This window comes from Capricornis sumatraensis, chromosome 21, assembly GCF_032405125.1.
Source record: "Capricornis sumatraensis isolate serow.1 chromosome 21, serow.2, whole genome shotgun sequence".
NCBI classification, from domain to species: domain Eukaryota; kingdom Metazoa; phylum Chordata; class Mammalia; order Artiodactyla; family Bovidae; genus Capricornis; species Capricornis sumatraensis.
The window spans coordinates 27,153,477-27,173,626 of NC_091089.1; the positions used below are offsets into that span (position 1 = coordinate 27,153,477).

Consider the following 20,150-nt stretch of genomic DNA (forward strand, 5'->3'; position numbering starts at 1 on the left):
GTGAAGGAGGTATGAGTGATACAGGCAGCTCAGATTTGCTCTGTGTCAATCCTAGGCAAATTGCAGACAAAGTCTAGCAAACCACTGAATGTGAGCCCTGAAAAATTAAATGATCTTCTCACTCAGCCCTCTCATTTTGCACATTAATTTCATTCATTCAGCAAATATAGTTGATACCTTCTGTGTAGCAGGTATTGCTCTACATGCAGAAAAAACAGTGCTGAGTCAAAGCAAGTAGCATCATGTCTTCACCAAACCTAGATTTTACTGGAGGAATCAGCACTGATAAATAATCTCATTAGGGTGCTGGAGACCGACAGGTACACAGTGCTATATTTAAAATGGATAACCAACAAGAGCATACTGTATAGCATAGGGAACTCTGCTCAATGTTATGTGGCAGCCTGGATGGGAGCGGGGGTTGGAGGAGACTGGATACATGTATATGTATGGCTGAGTCATTTTGCTATTCACCTGAAACTATCACAACATTGTCAGTCGGCTATACTCCAATATAAAACAAAAAGTAAACTAGATAAATAATCTCAGATAGCAGTATATAATAACAAAATGTGATGGAGCTCTGAAGGAAGGATATAAAATATATAAGATCACGGAATGGAGAGATCAGATCTAGTGTAGGAGGCATGAATGATACCACCAAAGAAGGTGACACGTGAGCTGAGAACAGAAGAAATTTCATTCTGAATCAAGTGTGTCTTCTTCAAATGGCCAATAGACATATGAAAAGATGTTCAAAAACCACTAATTACCAGAGAAATGCAAATCAAAACTACATCACACTGGTCAGAATGGCCATGATTAAAACATCTACAAAGAATAAACCCTGGGGAGAACATGAAGAAAAGAGAAATTTCCTACACTGTTGGTGAGAATTTGGTAGCCAGCTGCCCAGGTTATGTGAGAGACGATTCCCCCAGGTTAGTTAAGAAAATCCCATAGACAGAGGAGCCTGGCAGGGAACAGTCCATGGAGTCACAAAAAGTCAGACACAAGTTAGCCACTAAAACACTTAAGACCTTGCAGAAAGAAGGTGCTTGGCTAAACTCAGAGTGAGGGAAAGAAATACATGTCATGGGGCTAAAAGAGATTAGCAGAAACCAGATCCTGTAGGCACTTTCTACAGCACGTTCACGACGCTGGCTTTCACTTTAAATGACTAACGGAGCAGAGGTGTTGCACCCAGAGTCACATGATGATTTGGTGGTAGGATGAGGAACAGAACACTGGTCTCTGAGTTTTCATCAGACAGGGCTGCCTCAGGCCCACACCGATCTATCTCACCAACAGGTGCTATTAGTCAAGACTCCAAGCAGATGAATGGGATTTAACCTGTGCTGACCCATCGCACCCACGAAAGTCTAAATGGATCCGAGGCACTGGGATTAGTTCCATGTTCAGAGAGTAGAACTGCTGCAGGTTAATTGAATGAATCCCCTACTCCTAGAGGTCAAGAATATAATCTTGGTTTGTGGACTAATCTGCAAATTAGGAGGTGCAAGTGATGAAATTTGCATGTAAGGTTACTGACAAGCCATAACTCTATGAAGAAAGATTTCTTGACAGCTTAAATCTGTGTTGGTAGCAGTATCAAAAATGAAACCACACATTCAGACACACACACACACACATACACGCACGAGCACTCAGAGCCACATCTTTCAGGACAGACAGATCTAAATAGAAATACACCCTCTGCTTCCTCTCTGATCGCTGTCACCCACAATGTAGGTATAATTATACTCACTTCTTAGATTTATTGTGAGAGTTAAATAAAAATAATAAAAGCTCTGGGCTCAGTATCTGGAATATAGTTGTCCCCTGATACATTTTTATTCTATCTGACTCCATTTTGTATTGTTTTACAACTAGACAGAAGTGAATCTTCTGCTCTTATGATCCAAGATTTGAGAAGGAAGACATGCTTTTTTTTTCTTTTTGTAACAGTTATACATTTTCTTTTATTTTTTAATCTAATTACATATCTTTTTTTTTGAAGTATAGTTGATTTACAATGTTAATTTCTGCTGTATAGCAAAGTGACTTTGCTAAATGGTATATATAATATATATGTATATCATTTTCCATTATGGTTTATTATGGGGTATTGAATATAGTTCCCTGGGCTGTACACTAGGACTTTGCTTTTCAGCCATCCTATTTATAGTAGTTTGCATCTGCTAACTGCAAACTCACAATCCCCCCCACCCCCACCCCCAACTCACCACTCTCCTCCTCCTTAGCAACCACAAGTCAGTTCTCTACTTTCTCTGCTTTTGTTGAGTCTGATTTCTGTTTGGTAAACCTGTTCATTTGTGTCATATTTTAGATTTCACATATAAGTGATACCATATGGTATTTGCTTTCTCTTTCTGACTTAACTTCACTTAGTATAATTTCTAGGTCCATCCATATTGCTGCAAATGACATTATTTCATTCCTTTTAATGGCTAAGTAATATTCCATTGCATATACGCCACATCTTTATTCAGTCATCTGTTGATGGACATGTGGTTGATTCCATGTCTTGGCTATTGTAAATAGTACTGGTGTGAACATAGGGGTGCACATGTCTCTTTTAATTGTAGTTTTTCTGGGTATATGTTCAGAGTGGGATTGCTAAATCATATGGAAACTCTACTTTAATTTTTAGGAGCCTCCATGCTGTTTTCCATAGCGGCTGCAGCAACCAAATTCTCACCAACAGTGTAGGAAATTTCTCTTTTCTTCATGTTCTCCCCAGTGTTTATTCTTTGTAGACGTCCTAATCGTGGCCATTCTGACCATTGTAATGTAGTTCTGATTTGCATTTCTGTGATAATTAGTGGTTTTTAACATCTTTTCGTATGTCTGTTAGCCATTTGAAGAAGACACACGTTTGATTCAGAATGAAATTTCTATTTCTAGCCTGAAGATCTGTGTGTCAATCAGGACAGGCTAGATTGTGCTGTGGTAACAAACAACCCTAAAATCTTAAATCAACAAAAAAGTTATTTCTCACTCATGCTACATGCCAGCACATGTTGGCAGAGGGCATCCTTCAGGGATCCAGGCTTACTGGGCTCCATCTTAACATGTAACAACCATCAGTGCAGCAGGGGCGAGAATGAGCTGCAAGTATCTTGCACTGGCAGTTAAAAATGACATTTGTCATTTCAGCTCAGTCACAGGGTTTATTTGAGACACCTCTTGATCTTCCCTGGTGGCTCAGATGGTAAAGAATCCGCCTGCAAAGCAGGAGACCTGGGTTCGATCCCTGGGTCAGAAAGATTCCCTGGAGAAGGGAACGGAAACCCATGCCAGTATTCTTGTCTGGAGAATCCCATGAACAGAGGAGCCTGGTAGCTTATAGTGCATGGGGTCACAAAGAGTCGGACCCGACTGAGCGACTAACACTTTCACACTTTCACTTGATCTGGAAACCAAATAAAGAGACAAATTTTCTGGCTCCCTCGCACGTAATGCACAGTGATGGATTAGGCACAAGTTGAGCACAACTCTTTAATTTAGAAAGAGCATAGCGCTTTAGCAACCCCACCAAATAGGCATTTGGAAAGGTGACTATCCAAAGGTATGTTCCTTGATGAGAGTCCTCCCTAATTCTGCTCACCATCCTTTGTTCTCCATGGCATGGCTCCACCGTATGGGAGATTCTTCCTTCTCTGAAGTCAGCCTGAGGGTTTTGCACTTCCTAGGAGTGGAAGAATTTTCTAAGTACATTTCATGTCTAAGAGATGTAGCAGATGATGGTTATTTTAAGTCACTAATGGTCACAGCCTCTTGTAGTCCAAACTGGTGAGTCTTTGGGTAATTCATCCTCTAAATAAACTCAGCTGTCTTCTTATATTCCCATCTACTCCATGGCCAATGACCATATGCACTTTTCTGATATACTTCTTATATTGCTTTTTCCTTTTTTTTCCTTATCCCATTTCTTTCTCTCATCTCTCTCTTTCTTTTCTCTTCCTAATACTCTATATATTTGGATATCTACCTGGCTTTACTGAGGAAGTTCCCTTTTTACTCTTTTCCCTGTTAGAAGAGTTTACTGGATGTCTTACCCTTCACTGAAACTTTCTCCTAAGATACTCTAAACTAGTAAAATTACAGTGAAAGCCACACTTTTTTTTTTTTTTTTTTTTAGTTTAGAGCAGAGGGAGGTTTATTGCAAGGCCAAGCAAAGAAAATGGGTGGCTTGGGCTCAGAAACCCTGAACTCTAAAGCCATACTTTTATTTTTTTTTGTCAGTAACTGAGCTTTTTAAAATTTTTGTTGGAGTACAGTTGGGGTACAGTAAAGCATGTCAGTTATACATATACCTATATCTACTCTTTTTTAGATTCTTTTCCCATGGAGGTCATTACAGAGTTCCCTGTGCTAAACTGTAGGTTCTTTTTAGTTAGCTGTTTTATCTATAGTACTATGTATATGTCAGTCTCTCAGTTTGTACCTCCTCCCCTTACCCTCTGGTAACCACAAATTTGTTTTCTCTATCTGTAACTCTATTTATATCTTGTGGATAAGTTCATTTGTACCTTTTTTTTAGATTCCATATATAAATGATATCATATGATATTTGTTTTTCTCTGTGTGACTTACATGTCGCAGTATGGCAATCTCTAGATCCATCCAGTTGCTGCAAATGGCATCATTTTGTTCTCTTTTTTCATGGCTGAGTGGTACTCGGTTGTATATATGTACCACGCCTTCCTTATCCATTCCTCTACTGATAGACAGAAGCTGAGTTTGAATTTATATCTTTTGCTCAAAATTCTTTCCACTTTCACCTTTTCCCAGATGGGTCTGAAAAGCATTGCTTCTTCTAATGTTGCACACTCCTGGTTTTCGAGACTATTGCTTTCAATCCTACTTATAAATATGCAGACTTTTTTTGTGAGGTCATCTCTTCTTTGTAGATCTAGCCAAGTGCAGCCAACAACAACCAATACACACTATCAACATTTTTGATATCTCTCATACCTGTTTTTTAACCTCTTCTCTTGGAGGTGGATGTTTATTAAGTAACCCATGAGCCACCCAAGTAATAGCAAACAACAATTTTTTTGATATGTTCTATTTTTATTAAAATTTTTAAAATTAATTAATTCATTTTAACTGGAGGATAATTACGCTACAATATTGTGATGGTTTTTGCTGTGCATCAACGTGAATCAGCCACAGGTGCACTTGTATCCCTGCATCCTGAGCCCCCACCCACCCCCCTCCCCACCCCATCTCTCTGGGTTGTCCCAGAGCACTGGCTTTGAGGGTTCACAAAGTGGTTTTCCATACCATAACGTGCATTTCCATCTTTCCACCTTCCAGGGTCAGTTTCCTTGTCGACAGCTCCTGGGTCCTCTTAGTACCAATGCATGTATCTTTTAGAGGCTAGACTAGGTTAGACAGTAATAACGATCCCTAAACCCTAGTGGCTTCTATAAGTAAAGATTTCTTTCTTTTCATATCACATGTCTGTAATAAGTTACCTAGGTCTCTGTTCCATTTCTTCTTATTCCGGTACTCATATTGATGGAAATTCCACTACTATTTGGCTTATTATAGTTGCCAAGACAGGGGAGAGAAAAATTTCATACTGACTCCTTAAGCTTCTTAAGTCACACTGACTCTTTAAGAGTTAACACATTTTATTGGCAAAAACAAATCACCTAACCACGCCTAACTTCAAAGTAGGTGGAGAAATGAAATCCTCCCAAGCTCTCAAATAAAGAATAACCAAAAATTTGTTTACTAGCCTGAATGGTTACAACAGTGCATTCTTATGTTCAACAAATATTTGGTTCCATCTTCTTCAAGCAAAGTATTCTCATTTCTCCTATGAGCAGTTATCTGTCAGAAGTCACAGCTGCTCCATGCATCTTTCTATCTCTTCCTGCATCAATGTGACTTTTATTGTTGGGACAGATCTTTATTCATAGAAGATTACAAACCTGTATATTATAGGAAAAAATGTAAAGTACACTCCAAATATTAGCATAAGGCATTTGAAAGGGAATTTTTCTAATTTTGACTTCCCACAAATAGTTTAAGTATGTCTGAGTTTATATAATTTTTACTATTTCTTGTGTTTATTATATGCCAACTAATATACATCTATATAGTTTGTACAAAACAGATATAAATATAAATCATAGAGATACACATAATTCCCAGAGGACAGAGTGGTTTTTATCATCAATAGAGATGATAAAAAGGAATTGAAATGACTTTTAAACTTACAACAAAATAATGAAAAGAAACCTGGGGGGAGCGTTATTATATGCCAGTAACTGTGTCAGAATAGACAAGTAACTAAGGAAAGTGCAAATAAGCACACTGTTCCTTTCCAGACTCGCAACATAACCCTGGTGGCATCAAGGAGCTAAATCTATATTTTGTGAATATCTGGTCAGTTAAAATTTTTGGTTTTGTGTAGCATATATAAAACAACTCCATTACGGAGGAATGATCACTCTGTGACCATGCTTTAATACTTATTAGTGAGATTGCTTTTGATGAAGCAAACAGTTGTGCTTCACAGAAGATATCTTAAAGGCCTGACCATATTAGCTGGCATTAAAGATGGCTTTGTAAAAGAGGAATATTGAGCAGATACTTTCTGATCTCTGTGTCTGGATGTCAAGCCAAACTACTGCTCCTTTCAGTGTGTACTATTAATCCTACTGACAGGCTGTATTTTGGTCATTAAGTCTTAATTTCTTTAAAGAAAAGATTTTAAGATTGAATTCCAGTTATTTAGCTAGAACAATAATCATTGTAAGTTTCAAAGACAAAAATCTTGCCACATTTTTATGTTGAGAACTGCAAAGCACTTTCAGAAAATCCTACTGCTAAGGCAATGATGTATCACTTTCACTTTCATCATATGTTTTTAATCAGAGCGTGACTTCACACTAGACAAAGTGATGCTTTATGCATGGTCTCACTTGTTTTTGCTAAAATCTTTTGACATGATTAATTTTACTTTAATGCTTTTGTCTTGTTGTAATGGTAAGGATGATGGGTATAAACCAGGCAAAAATACATGCTTTTCTATTATAACGCCTCTGAGCATTAAAAATATCTTAGATGAAAGGGGAAAAAAAAATCACAGGAGACTGGTTGGACTGGAATTAAATTTCTTGCTACCTGAACACAGAGTACATGAGATTTTAAAAAAATGATTCAGTCATTGTTTTTAGTTTTATTTTTGGTATTTTTATAGCAATTTATTCATCTGTATGATTAGATCTGAAGAGGAGGAGAGAGATTGTGTAGCTCACGTATTTCTTGTTCTCATTTGTCGCTTTGTAGCATTTACCTCCTTCACAGTATTGAGGCACCAAAAAATTAACCAATTCCGTGTGAGGCGTGTCTCAACCAGATGCAGGTAAAGTTAGCCATACTCTTCTATAGTGATGTTTGGCATTGGATACAGGCTAGTTTTCTATGGTACTAATTTTCAGTCTACAAAAATTGAATAAAATATCCTTTGTCCAAATTACAGAAAAGCAGGGATGTGTTCTTGCCTGGAGAATCCCAGGGACGGGGGAGCCTGGTGGGCTGCCGTCTATGGGGTCGCACAGAGTCGGACACGACTGAAGCGACTTAGCAGCAGCAGCAGCAGGTGACTTTAAGAAGAAAACAATAGACCATTCAACAAGAGAGATATCCTGTGAGCAGTTGGCCGAGTATCAGTTCTACCATCTTCACTTTTCCTTTTGTCCTTCATAAATGATGGGGTTGCCTACCTCGATTACAAGAGTATGACACTTTCCTTTTTCTACACAACCTGTCTGCTTGTTGTATTTGCCTCCTAAATAAATCCTATTACAGTGCCAATGTGATCTAGTGCTGTGTAATGCAAGTTTATGCAGTGATGGAAATGTTCAGTAACTGCACAACCCAATATGGCAGCCAGGAGCCCTGTGTGGCTATGGAGCATGGTAACCGTGGCTGATACAACTGAGCAACTGAATTTCTAATTTTATTTCATTTTGATGAATTTCAATTTAGATAGCCCTTTGTGACGAATGGCTTCTGTATCAACAGCACAGAAAGCTGTCTGCCACCCCAGCTCTACTGGCCCAAAGCTGTTCCCCTCTAAGCAAGGTTAAAAAGAGGTGACTCCATGAAATAACTCAATTCAAAGAACACCCAATGAGCCACCTGTGGGTTCTCTTCTAGGTGCCATGACTTCACCTTATTCTCTCCTACGGGTCCCTGCTTTTTCATAGAGGTTACCTGCTGTATTCATTTCCTGGTGCTGCTATAACAAAGTACCCAAAACTGGATGGCTTAAAACAATAAACACATTCTCTCACAGGTCTGGAGACGAGCAGTCCAAAATCTAAGTGTCCAGACATGCTAGGGGAAAATGCTTCCTCGCGTTTTCACAGTTTCTGGTGGCTCCTGGCCGTCCTTGGTATCCTTTGGTTTGCAGCTTCACCACTTCGGTCTGTGCTTGGTCTTTACCTGGCCTTCTCCCCCATGCCACTCCTCCGTGTCTGTGTCTAAATCTTCCTCTCCTTTCTCTTATAAAGACATCTGTCACTGGCTTTAGGGTTCACCCTAATCTGGTATGGCCTCATCTTAACTTGATAACATCTGCCAAAACTCCATTTCCAAATAAGGTTAGAATTTAAGCATATCTGTTGGGGAGACACAATTCAGCTCACTGTGGTTGCCAAGTGACACATATCAGGAGAACACATAAGAAAACAAAGAGCTTGCTGTTAAACACTTGCTGTGTGCAAGGCACACATCCTAGGCACTTCACTTGCATTATTTGTTTGAGTCTCACAACAGCACTTTATGGTTTTAGGCGCTGTGATTATTTCTACTTCACAAGAAGAAATGGAGGTACAGAGACATTAAGCCATTTGCTCAAGGTCACGCAGATGGTAAATGGCAGAGCCAAAGTGTGTACCCAAATAAAGCTCCAGAGCCTGTACCCTTTTCTCTTTCTCATTACAGTAGTAATGACCGAGTGCAAACTGTAAAAAGAGTTAAAGGTGAAGCAAGACTAGACTTCTGCATTTTATACAGAATAAAATGGAATATTCTCTGCCCAAGCAGAATATATTAATATCCTAAATATGTACGTTTGTTTCTTGAGATTTCCACTGCCCCCTTTGTTGTTAATTGAAGATTGAAGAAAAATGTAATACATATTGGGTTATTTTTAGGTGAAAATTATTTTAGAAAGAGGTGATTTATACTTCCTGGGGTCTTATAATTCCTTCACTTGCAAAAATTATAATTATAAGGCCTGTGCGTCAAAATACAGTTTCCTAAAGAGAGGAAGGCTGTGCATTTTGCTTTCTCAGTGTGGTCGTCTGATTTATCTTATACTAATGACAGTGAGGTATTCCTCAGCCTGGCTGCATTGGTAAATCTCAGATCTTTGTTTCCTGTTCATTCATAAATTTGCTTGAAGTTTTTCATTACCAAAATCATTAACTTTACCAAATATCAGTAGCTGTTCTTGTGTGTGCATAAAATTTCCTAGGATTAAATTACTTCTTCCATGTTACAGCTTGCATTTAAAAAACAAAGTGATAAGGCATCCTTTTTTGTCTTTATTATTGTCAAAAACCCAAATCATTTTCCCCACTTGCATGATAACCAAAAGATACATGTGCAGATAAATTAAGGAGATGTGTGATGGTTATTTGCTTTCAATCTTATTAGTCAATTTGCAAGGTTTGATATCCTATATTGTGTTTGTTACAAATACATGTAAATAGATTTCTTGATCTAATTCAGAAAGTAATCAACAATAGTTCTCATAATTTGTATGTATCTTTAACATCCAGTTCACTTGCTAATCTCAGCATTGGGCATTCATCTTCCATGCCTTGTTCCAGCTGGTTTCAGCTCTGAACTGAAAAGCTTGAGTGGACATGGGTACAAGATGAAGCCAGAAAAAAAAAGATGAAGCCAGAAGTGTGGCACTATCCAGCACTTTAGATGGAGGGAATAACCTTTCTTAACCTCTGGAAAATTTAAAAATTTTCCACATTCTGTTTTATTATTTTATCTTTTAACTGAAACTTTTTATTTTGCCTTTTTTCCATGGAATTAACCATATTACCTTTTCTGAGATCAACATCCTTTTGAACATGAAACATTTGTTAATGATTTCTGTTTCCTAGGAGAAATGTTTTCATCTGTTTTTTTACATTTTTATTAAAATATGTGAGGAACTGACTTATTGGAAAAGACCCTGATGCTGGAAAAGATTGAAGGCAGGAGGAGAAGGTGTCTATAGAGGATGAGATGGTTGGATAGCATCACCAACTCAATGGACATGAGTTTGAGCAAACTCCAGGAGATAGTGAAGGACAGGGAAGCCTGACATGCTACAGTCCATGGGGTCTCTGAGTCAGACATGACTTAGTGACTAACATAGTTGATTTATAATGCTGTGTTAGTTTCAAGTGCACAGCAAAGTGATTCAGTTATACATATATATATATAATATATATATATTCTTTTCTAGATTATTTTCCACTATAGGTTATTGCAAGATATTGAGTATAGTACCCTGTGCTATACAATATTTCCTTGTTAGTAATCTATTTTATTTATAGTAGTCTGTGTATTCTAATCTGAAACTCCTAATTTATCCCTTCTCCTTGCCCCCTTTGGTAGTCATAAGTTTGTTTGCTATGTCTGTGAGTTTGTTTCTGTTTTGTAAATAAGTTCGTTTGGATCATTTGTTTAGATTCCACATATAAGCAACATCATATGATATTTGTCTTCGACTGGCTTACTTCATTTAGAATGATACTCTCCAAGTCCATCCATATTGCTGCAAATGAAAGTATTTCCTTCTTTTTTATGGCTAAGCAATATTCCATTATGTATATATACCACATCCTCTTTATCCATTCATCTATCAGTGAACTTTTGGGTTTCTTCCATGTCTTGGCTAATGTAAATAGTGCTGCTATGAACACTGGGGGTACGTGTATCTTTTTGAATTTGAGTTTTCTCTGCATATATGCCCAGGAGTGGGATTGCTGGATTATAGAGTAACTCTACGTTTAGTTTTTCAAAGAACCTCCATACTGTTCTCCATCGTGGCTGCACCAATTTATATTCGTACCAGCGGTGGAGGGGGTTCCTTTTTCTCCACATCCTCCATTTATTATATGTTGATGTATTCTTTTTTGTTAAAAAAAAAAAAAAGAAGGAACAGAAACATGAAATACATATCTTTTTTTTTTAAGAAGCAACTTTGTTCCTTTTACCAAATAGAGTTCAGTTATTTATAGAAATGATAGCCAATGCCTGATTCTATCATGGTCTGAGAAAAGTCAAGGATGAGAGAGAGTTCAATTCCCTAATTGCGGCTGGAAGAGTGAACACTCATTAACATTACTGGAAAATAACAGGATATTTATTCTGCTGAAAGTAGGTTAGTAGCATCACCTCATGCACGTTGCTTCCTTAAGCAGAACTGGGGGGGGTGGGGGCAGGGAGAGCACAAAGTGGACCTTCCAAGGTCTTCTGAGCTGCCCTTGTTTGCAGTGCATAATATGTCACTTGACAGACTGCAAATGTATGAATATAAACATATTTCCCCAGAATAAATAATTTCTATGCCACCTTTTCCCTTTGAGAAGAATATGTTCGTAGTAGCTGTCTATCCAGGAGTTAGGAAAATTTTTCCATCAAGAGCCGGATAGTAAATATTCAGGGCCTGTAGCCATAAGATCTCCATCACAGGTATACTCAGCTACCAACGTAGCATGAAGGCAGCCATAGGCAGTAAGTAAATGAATAACTGCAACTGTGTTCCAATAAAATTTCATTTATAAAAACAAGTGGAGAGGGACTTCCTGGTCTTCCAGTGGCTAAGCCTCAATGCAGGGGTCCTGGGTTCAATCCCTGGTCAGGAAACTAGGTGTCATATGCTACGTCAAAGACCCAAGAGCCTGCATGCTGCACTAAGACCAGCAAAGCCAAACAAATAATTTTTTCACTTGGCTTCCAATGAGGTTTACAGGAAAAAAAATTAAAAGGTGGAGGGGTGGATATGACCTGCAAATCATAATTTGCTAGCTCTTGCACTCTGATCCAAGGACATTTCTATTTTATTCACAAACCACACCACATTGTAATGAAACAATACTTATCTTGGTAAGCATAACTAACATTTATTGTCCTAAGAGATTCATACATGTATTAGCTCATTTAGTCCTCTCAACAATCAATCCAATGATGCAAGCTCTACTATGAACTCCTATTTTACAGAGGAGGAACCATGGAATAAACAGGTAAAATAACTTGTCCAACACCATGAGTATAAAACAAAGCCAAAGTTCGAACTCCAGAGATCACACTCTTAAGTCGCAAGCCATACACTCCCAAAGGGAATATTTTGTGACCTTCATTTTTAACTTCAAGACAGACTGTGTTCTGAAAATAAATGAAACACTTTCTCAGGCAGCAACATGGCGCAGGTAGATAGTATATTTGCCTTCTTAATTACCTCCACCCCCGCCCCCCACCGCCTGGTTCACGGGTACACCCCAGAGACCCTGGGCAAATGCTGAATCAGGTGATTAACTGTCATTTTCCAGGGCCACAGGCAAGTACCAAAAGTGGCTTAACATTGGCTCATCACTGGAGTGGGTAGCCATTCCCTTCTCCAGGAGGTCATATACTGCTTGTGCCAAGACATCAGCCTTTCAAAGACATGCCCAGCCCTTAAATATGTGTAGTTAGGTTTCTCTGCTTATCTTTGAACTTGCAAATACCTATTATGTAAACCAGCCTCTTTGCAGACTATTCATCCAAAAGAAGTAAGAGCTAAAAAGACAAGGAGGAGGGGTTTTGAGTTTAGCAACACCAAAATGGTACAGTTTTAACTGAGCATTTTATTATGTCTCCAGCACTGTGTTAAGCACATTGTGTGTGTAAGTCACTCAGTCATGTCCAACTCTTTGCAATCCCATGGACTGTGGCCTGACAGGCTACTCTATCCATGGAATTCTCCAGGCAAGAATACTGGAGCGGGTAGCCATTCCCTTCTCCAGCAGTATCCTCCCAACCAGGGATTGAACCCAAGTCTCCTTTTTATGGGCAGATTCTTTATTGTCTGAGCCACCAGTTAAGCACATTCAGTTCAGTTCAGTTCAGTCACTCAGTCATAACCAACTCTTTGCGACCCCATGAATCGCAGCACACCAGGCTTCCCTGTCCATCACCAACTTCCAGAGTTCACTCAGACTCACATCCATCGAGTCAGTGATGCCAGCCAGCCATCTTATCCTCTGTGGTCCCGTTCTCCTCCTGCCCCCAATCCCTCCCAGCATCAGAGTCTTTTCCAATGAGTCAGCTCTTCGCATGAGGTGGCCAAAGTACTGGAGTTTCAGTTTTAGCATAATTCCTTCCAAAGAAATCCCAGGGCTGATCTCCAAAGCACATTACATATCTATTATTTGGTGTTCACAAGTTTCCATTTTAAGGCAGATATAATTAGCCGTTGAATATATATATATATATATATACATATATATATACACATATATACGTGTGTGTGTGTGTATATATATATATATATATATATATATATATATAAACCTAGAGCTTAGACTAAATAACTTGTTCAAAGTTACAGATAATAAATATATGAGATAATATTCCAAGACATGAAGTTTTGACTTCAGAAGCTGGATACTGCACCTTGTCTCATCGTGTCTCTACTGAGGGACTCTCTCTCCATCTCATGGCTGAAGCTAACAAAGATGAAGAAACTCTCTGAGGAGACACTGTGCTCCATGCTCTCACGATGATCTCATTCAATACCTGCAGTAGCAATGTGAGGCTGAGATCATTATATCCCATTTTATTGATGATACAACCAAGCTGAGGAGTATTCAGTTTAGTTCAGTTCAGTTGTTCAGTTGTGTCCAACTCTTTGCGACCCCATAAACCACAGCATGCCAGGCCTCCCTGTCCATCACCAACTCCCAGAGTTTATCCAAACTCATGTCCGTTGAGTCAGTGTGCCATCCAACCATCTCATCCGCTGTTGTCCCCTTCTCCTCCTGCCCTCAATCTTTCCCAGCATCCAGATCTTTTCAAATGAGCCAGCCCTTCACATCAGGTGGCCAAAGTATTGGAGTTTAAGCTTCAACATCAGTCCTTCCAATCAACACCCAGGACTGATCTCCCTTAGGATGGACTGGTTGGATCTCCTTGCAGTCCAAGGGACTCTCAACAGTCTTCTCCAACACCACAGTTCAAAAGCATCAGTTCTTTGGCACTCAGGTTTCTTCACAGTCCAACTTTCACATCCATACATGACCACTGGAAAAACCATAGCCTTGACTAGATGGACCTTTGTTGGCAAAGTAATGTCTCTACTTTTTAATATGTTGTCTAGGTTGGTCATAACTTTCCTTCCAAGGTGTAAACATCTTTTAATTTCATGGCTGCAATCACCATCTGCAGTGATTTTGGAGCCCAAAAGAATAAAGTCAGCCACTGTTTCCACTGTTTCCCCATCTATTTGTCATGAAGTGATGGGACTGGATGCCATGATCTTAGTTTTCTGAATATTGAGCTTTAAGCCAACCCTTTCACTCTCCTCTTTCACTTTTATCAAGAGGCTCCTTAGTTCTTCTTCACTCTCTGCCATAAGGGTGATATCATCTACATATCTGAGGTTATTGATATTTCTCCCAGCAATCTTGATTCCAGCTTGTGCTTCTTCCAACCCAGCATTTCTCATGATGTGCACTCATCTCACACACTAGTAAAGTAATGCTCAAAATTTTCCAAGCCAGGCTTCAGCAATACGTGAACCGTGAACTTCCAAATGTTCCAGCTGGTTTTAGAAAAGGCAGAGGAACCAGAGATCAAATTGCCAACATCCGCTGGATCATTGAAAAAGCAAGAGAGTTCCAGAAAAACATCTACTTCTGCTGTAGTGACTATGCCAAAGCCTTTGACTGTGTGGATCACAATAAACTGTGGAAGATTCTGAAAGAGATGGGAATACCAGACCACCTAACCTGCCTCTTGAGAAATCTTTATGCAGGTCAGGAAGCAACAGTTAGAACTGGACATGGAACAACACACTGGTTCCAAACAGGAAAAGGAGTGCTTCAAGGCTGTATATTGTCACCCTGCTTATTTAACTTATATCGGAGGAGTATGTCCAAGCTTACTCATGATGGAGTCAAATTAGGGACCAAAAAGTTAGCTTCAGAACCTGCCTCTTAAACTGGACAGTGCTTTTATCTTGTCACTGTGATTTTAAGGATAAAAATGGACAGGTATTGTGGACTTTCTAACATAATGGAACTTTGTGTTTCTTTATTGAATAAATTTTTTTATTGGATAAATTTTATCCTCAGAAACATTCTGGGTTATATCCCTATCTAGTCCTCACAATTGGAAAGCATTTTCACATCTGTCATTCATTGGATTCCCCACAATAACCCTGTGTGATAAACAGGACAGGCATTATTATCACTGGTTGATATATGAGAAAACTAAAGTTCAGAGCGGTTAAGTTATTTGTCAAGGTCATGCAATAATTGATGAATCTGTGACTGAGACTCGTGGCTTCTGACCTAATTTAGTTTAGTGCTCTTTCTATTAAGCCATGTTCCATGAAACCTTATTAGGAGTTCTCTGACCTGTAACTGACATTATTCGAACTCTTTTTAACATGGTATTTTTTTTTCAACTGGATTATTTAGAAAAGTATATGTCAGAAGCTTTTCATTCACTCAAGCCATTTTGAATGGAAAATAATGAATTCCTTGTTTGCAAACAATGCAGAGGTGAGAACTCACAGGTGCCATTATTAAAGCTAAAGCTTATTTGGTGACTGCCAGGAAACAGAAGATGTTTAATTATGAGAGCTACTTAGAGTGATGTAGGCAAGGGCTAAGAGCATCTCAAGGAGTAGTGTACCCCCCTTTCCTTGTTTGCCAGTGCTAAGACAGTGGGACACTGACACCAGCCTTAGGGCTGAAAGGCAAAGGGAGAGGGAAGTTTCCAGAAACAGAGACAGACAGCGATGTTGAAATGACCTCAGTAGAAGCTTCATTCCAACGAGGAAGGTAGCCCATACTGACCCAGAAGAAGGAAGCTAGGGGAATAAATACCCTGACCTTTCTCTTCTTCCTCCCTCAGTCTTCTGAAACCAAATCCAGTCAGAAGCTGGAGGAAAGGGAGCCCCGAGATGTGGTCAGGGGCATCAGCACTTGAAAGAACCAAGAGGGTCCCCAGACGTGGAGAGTGCATCTGCAGGGCAGTCAGAAGATGCTCAGCATTCATGAAGCCATTTTTAAGTAGACACAAGCTCTTCAACTGACAGTGTCAAAATACAGATACATTTTTTCAGTTCTTTGTAACGGTAATACCTAGTTTGGCTTACCAGAGTTCCTTAAAACCTGAGCTATATTATATTTTCTTCTGAGCCAAACTGGCCCACTATCAAGTGAACAAACTGAAGTGGAGGCCGGTAACAAGGACACAGTGACAAGATGCCCCCCAAACCTGCCCACCAGGTACAGGCCAAGCCGGAAGCCAGTATTATCCTAAGTCCATCCCCCAGAGTAAGAATGACCGTGAGGATTTGTTTACCTGTTTGAAGATGGATGTCCTGTCTTCCCTGTGATTCTCTTTGCCATGTTGAAGACAGTCTCCATGGTACAGTCTTGTGCTTTGCACACATTATGTGACAACGTGAAAATTCATGGTTTGGCTCACCATTGGCAGAAAGCAATGTGTGTTTGAGATGGGAACTGAGACCACTGTCTTCAACGGTGTAGGTCCCTGTTGGGCTCGGTGCGCGTCTACCCGTTTACTATACTGCTCCTCTCCCTTTTCCCAAGTTCCTTTTAATTACATTTCTCCCTCTTTTTCGTCTTTGTTGTCCATGTTGCGTTAGACTTGAGGCTCATTGCTGATAATGAAAAGGTGCTACATATCTGCGGGATGACATTGGTTTGAGCGGGGGCCTCTGATGGGCACTAAATGATAAAAGAAAATGCCTTGCCAGGAGGGTCCTGTGTGAGAGTCACACTATCTGTTTTTCAAGGTCAGATGGGTATTTGCAGATTTAAAATGGGTGAATCAGGCGAGTAGGTTCACTGTTTTTGAGATCTGAAGGCAGAAAGGAACCTCTGGAGAAGGTGTCCCCAAACTTGTCTCCACTGGGGCATTAGGTGTTTTAACATTATCATCACACAGAGATGTTCAGGTTGGCAACTGAGGAAGACCTGTCACACGAAAAAGTGGAGTTTGATTAATAATTCATTTAAAACAAATGTCCCAGAGTAGGAGAAGAGGATCCCTTGTTGAAGTGAATTATTGTTCAGTCACTAAGGCATGTCTGACTCTTTGTGACCCCATGGACTGCAGCATGCCAGACTTCCCTGTCCTTCACCATCTCCCAGAATTTGCTCTAACTCATAGCCACCACGTCAGTGATGCCATCCAACCATCTCATCCTCTGTCATTCCCGTCTCCTCCTGTCTTCAATCTTTCCCAGCATCAGGGTCTTTTCCAATGAGTTGGCTCTTTGCATCAGGTTGGGCAAGAGCTGACTCACAAAAAGCAGGTAAAATTGAAAATTTCATGGACATCAAGTCCTAACCAATGCTCAGGGAATATAGATGTCAATAACACATCACTTTTAATGAGTATTATTAACTCCAATATAAAGCTAGTTTGAAAGCCATTTTCCCCCTCTCTTTTATCCCTTAAATGCATGGCTTGCCTCTGACCTCTTACCTGTGCAGGTTCATATGATCTGTGGTAACCAGGCATCAGGGTTGGCAGACGCCTGGGGCATCCCTTTGCCTCTTGAAAACTTCCCAAGGGGTGTGTTACTCTGCACACTTACAGTTGATCCTTGAACAATGTAGGTTTAAACTGCATGGAAACACATACACAGATATTTTTCAGTAGTAAATATTAATATTACAGTACTACACCTTGGTGTTTGGTTGAACTCCTGGATGTGGAGTAATCTTGGTACAAAGGGCCAACTGTAAATCACTCTTGGATTAACACTCGTGTTGCTCAGGGACAGCTATACTAAGAAATGCCCAGGTTTCCTCCTGGCAAGATTTTTTTTTAAATTTAATTTAAAAATTAATTTAATTTTAATATAATTTTTAATCGAATTAAAAATTGCTTTACAGTGGTGTGTTAGTTTCTGCTGTGCAACAAAGTGAATCAGCTATGTGTGTACATGTATCCCCTCCCTCTTCGACCTCCCTGCCATTCCCCCATCCCACCCCTCGAGGTCATCACAGAGCCCCAAGCTGAGCACTCTGTACTATACAGCAGCTTCCCCCCCAGCTATCTAGTCAACACATCGTAGTGTATATGTGTCGATGCCAACCTCCCAATTCAGCCCCCTGTCCCCGCTCCCCTCCGTGTCCACATGTCTGTACATGTCTGCGTCCCTCTCCCTGCCCTGCAAATAGGTTCATCGGTACCACTTTTCTAGTGCCTCTAATATGTCCTTCATCTCAAATGAAAACTGTATCCATCTGGTTAAGTCACCTTCTGACTCCAAAAATGTAACTTTGCAAAAAAAATGTGCTTTCTCAGGTAATCCTGGATGCCACTTTTCCTAGTTACTCTGTAAACACTTGTGTTTACCAGACTATCATCCTGAGCCCTCTTCTCATCCTGAACACCTTTCCTGCAGCACAGCATCCATAACAGCTCATGATAGACCATTAACCCTGACCTTGACCCTACCCCTAACCCTAATCTGCATTTCCTTCCCAGACTTCTCTACTGCAACCAATAACTGTATTTCCAAGTGCTTCCTGAACATCTCCACTTAGCCTTAAAATTGTTATCTTGCCTTTACACCCATTGCCTTCATTGTTCTCCATTGCAGTGAATGGCATCTGCATCTCCCCAACCTGGGAACCTAAGGGACATCCCCAAGTGTCCCTCTCCTCCAGTCCCTACTTCGTCTTACCGGCGTGTTGTCACTTTTACCCTCTGTAACCACTTTAATCCATTTCTTAATCTCCATTCACGTTGTGGATCCCTAGCACAAAACCTTCAGCAAATTCCCAAAACAAGATTCCCTGAAGGTGAGCTTCAACCCAGCAAGGCTTCTAAAGCCTGCCTTCTTGGACTCACTATATGTTCATTCTCCCATCCCTCTCCTTTCCTCCAGCTTCTCCAAACTACACTCAGATCACTGACATGGGGTCACTGCTTATACAGAATGCTCTTGGTTCTAATTCCATGTAAGTTATGCAACACTTGGGCTTCCCTTGTGGCTCAGCTGGTAAAGAATCCGCCTGCAATGCAGGAGACCTAGGTTCGATCCCTGGGTTGGGAAGATCCCCTGGAGAAGGGAAAGGCTACCCACTCCAGTATTCTGGCCTGGAGAATTTCATGGACTATATAGCCCATGGGGTCACAAAGAGTTGGACACGACTGAGCAACTTTCACTTTATGCCACACTTGCTTTGTTTCGAGCTTTGTGCTTGGAATTTAGGATACAAGTAGGACATCGCCCTTATTAAGGTCGCCACAGTTTTCACAGGAAACATACAGGAATCAGTTCTATATAATGTGCTAGGTCAAGATAAAATTAGGTAATACTTTGGTCACCTGATGTGAAGAGCCGACTCATTGGAAAAGACCCTGAGGGCAAGAGGAGAAGGGGGCGACAGAGGATGAGATGGTTGGATGGCATCATTGTCTCAATGGACATGAGTTTGAGCAAGCTCCAGGAGATGGTGCAGGACAGGGAATCCTGGCATGCTGCAGTCCATGGAGTCACAAAGAGTCGGACATGACTGAGCGACTGAACAACAAAGATTACTGCAAGAGCACATAGTGTTACACCCACATGGCCATAAATGTCCTTCTGACCAAGTGCCAAGGTAACTCCTGATGCCCCTCTGACAAATGATTGGTTTCTTCTCTGTGTTGTCACAGTACCCTGCCCAGACCTACCCTCCGAAAGCTTTTTATTTGTTTGTGTTATAATTGCTTAAATGTCTGCCTTCTGGAGTGGGAGGGTTAAATTAGGAGTTTAGGATAACATATACACACTACTGCTGCTGCTGCTGCTGCTAAGTCGCTTCAGTCGTGTCCGACTCTGTGCAACCCCA

The 20,150-nt window shown here is 40.2% G+C and overlaps 1 protein-coding gene across 1 annotated transcript in view; it reads left to right on the plus strand.

Annotated features, from left to right (window-relative positions):
* The window catches only part of KLHL14 (kelch like family member 14), a 109,592-nt gene that overhangs the window by 38,636 nt on the left and 50,806 nt on the right, over positions 1–20,150 (plus strand). The window lies entirely within an intron of this gene.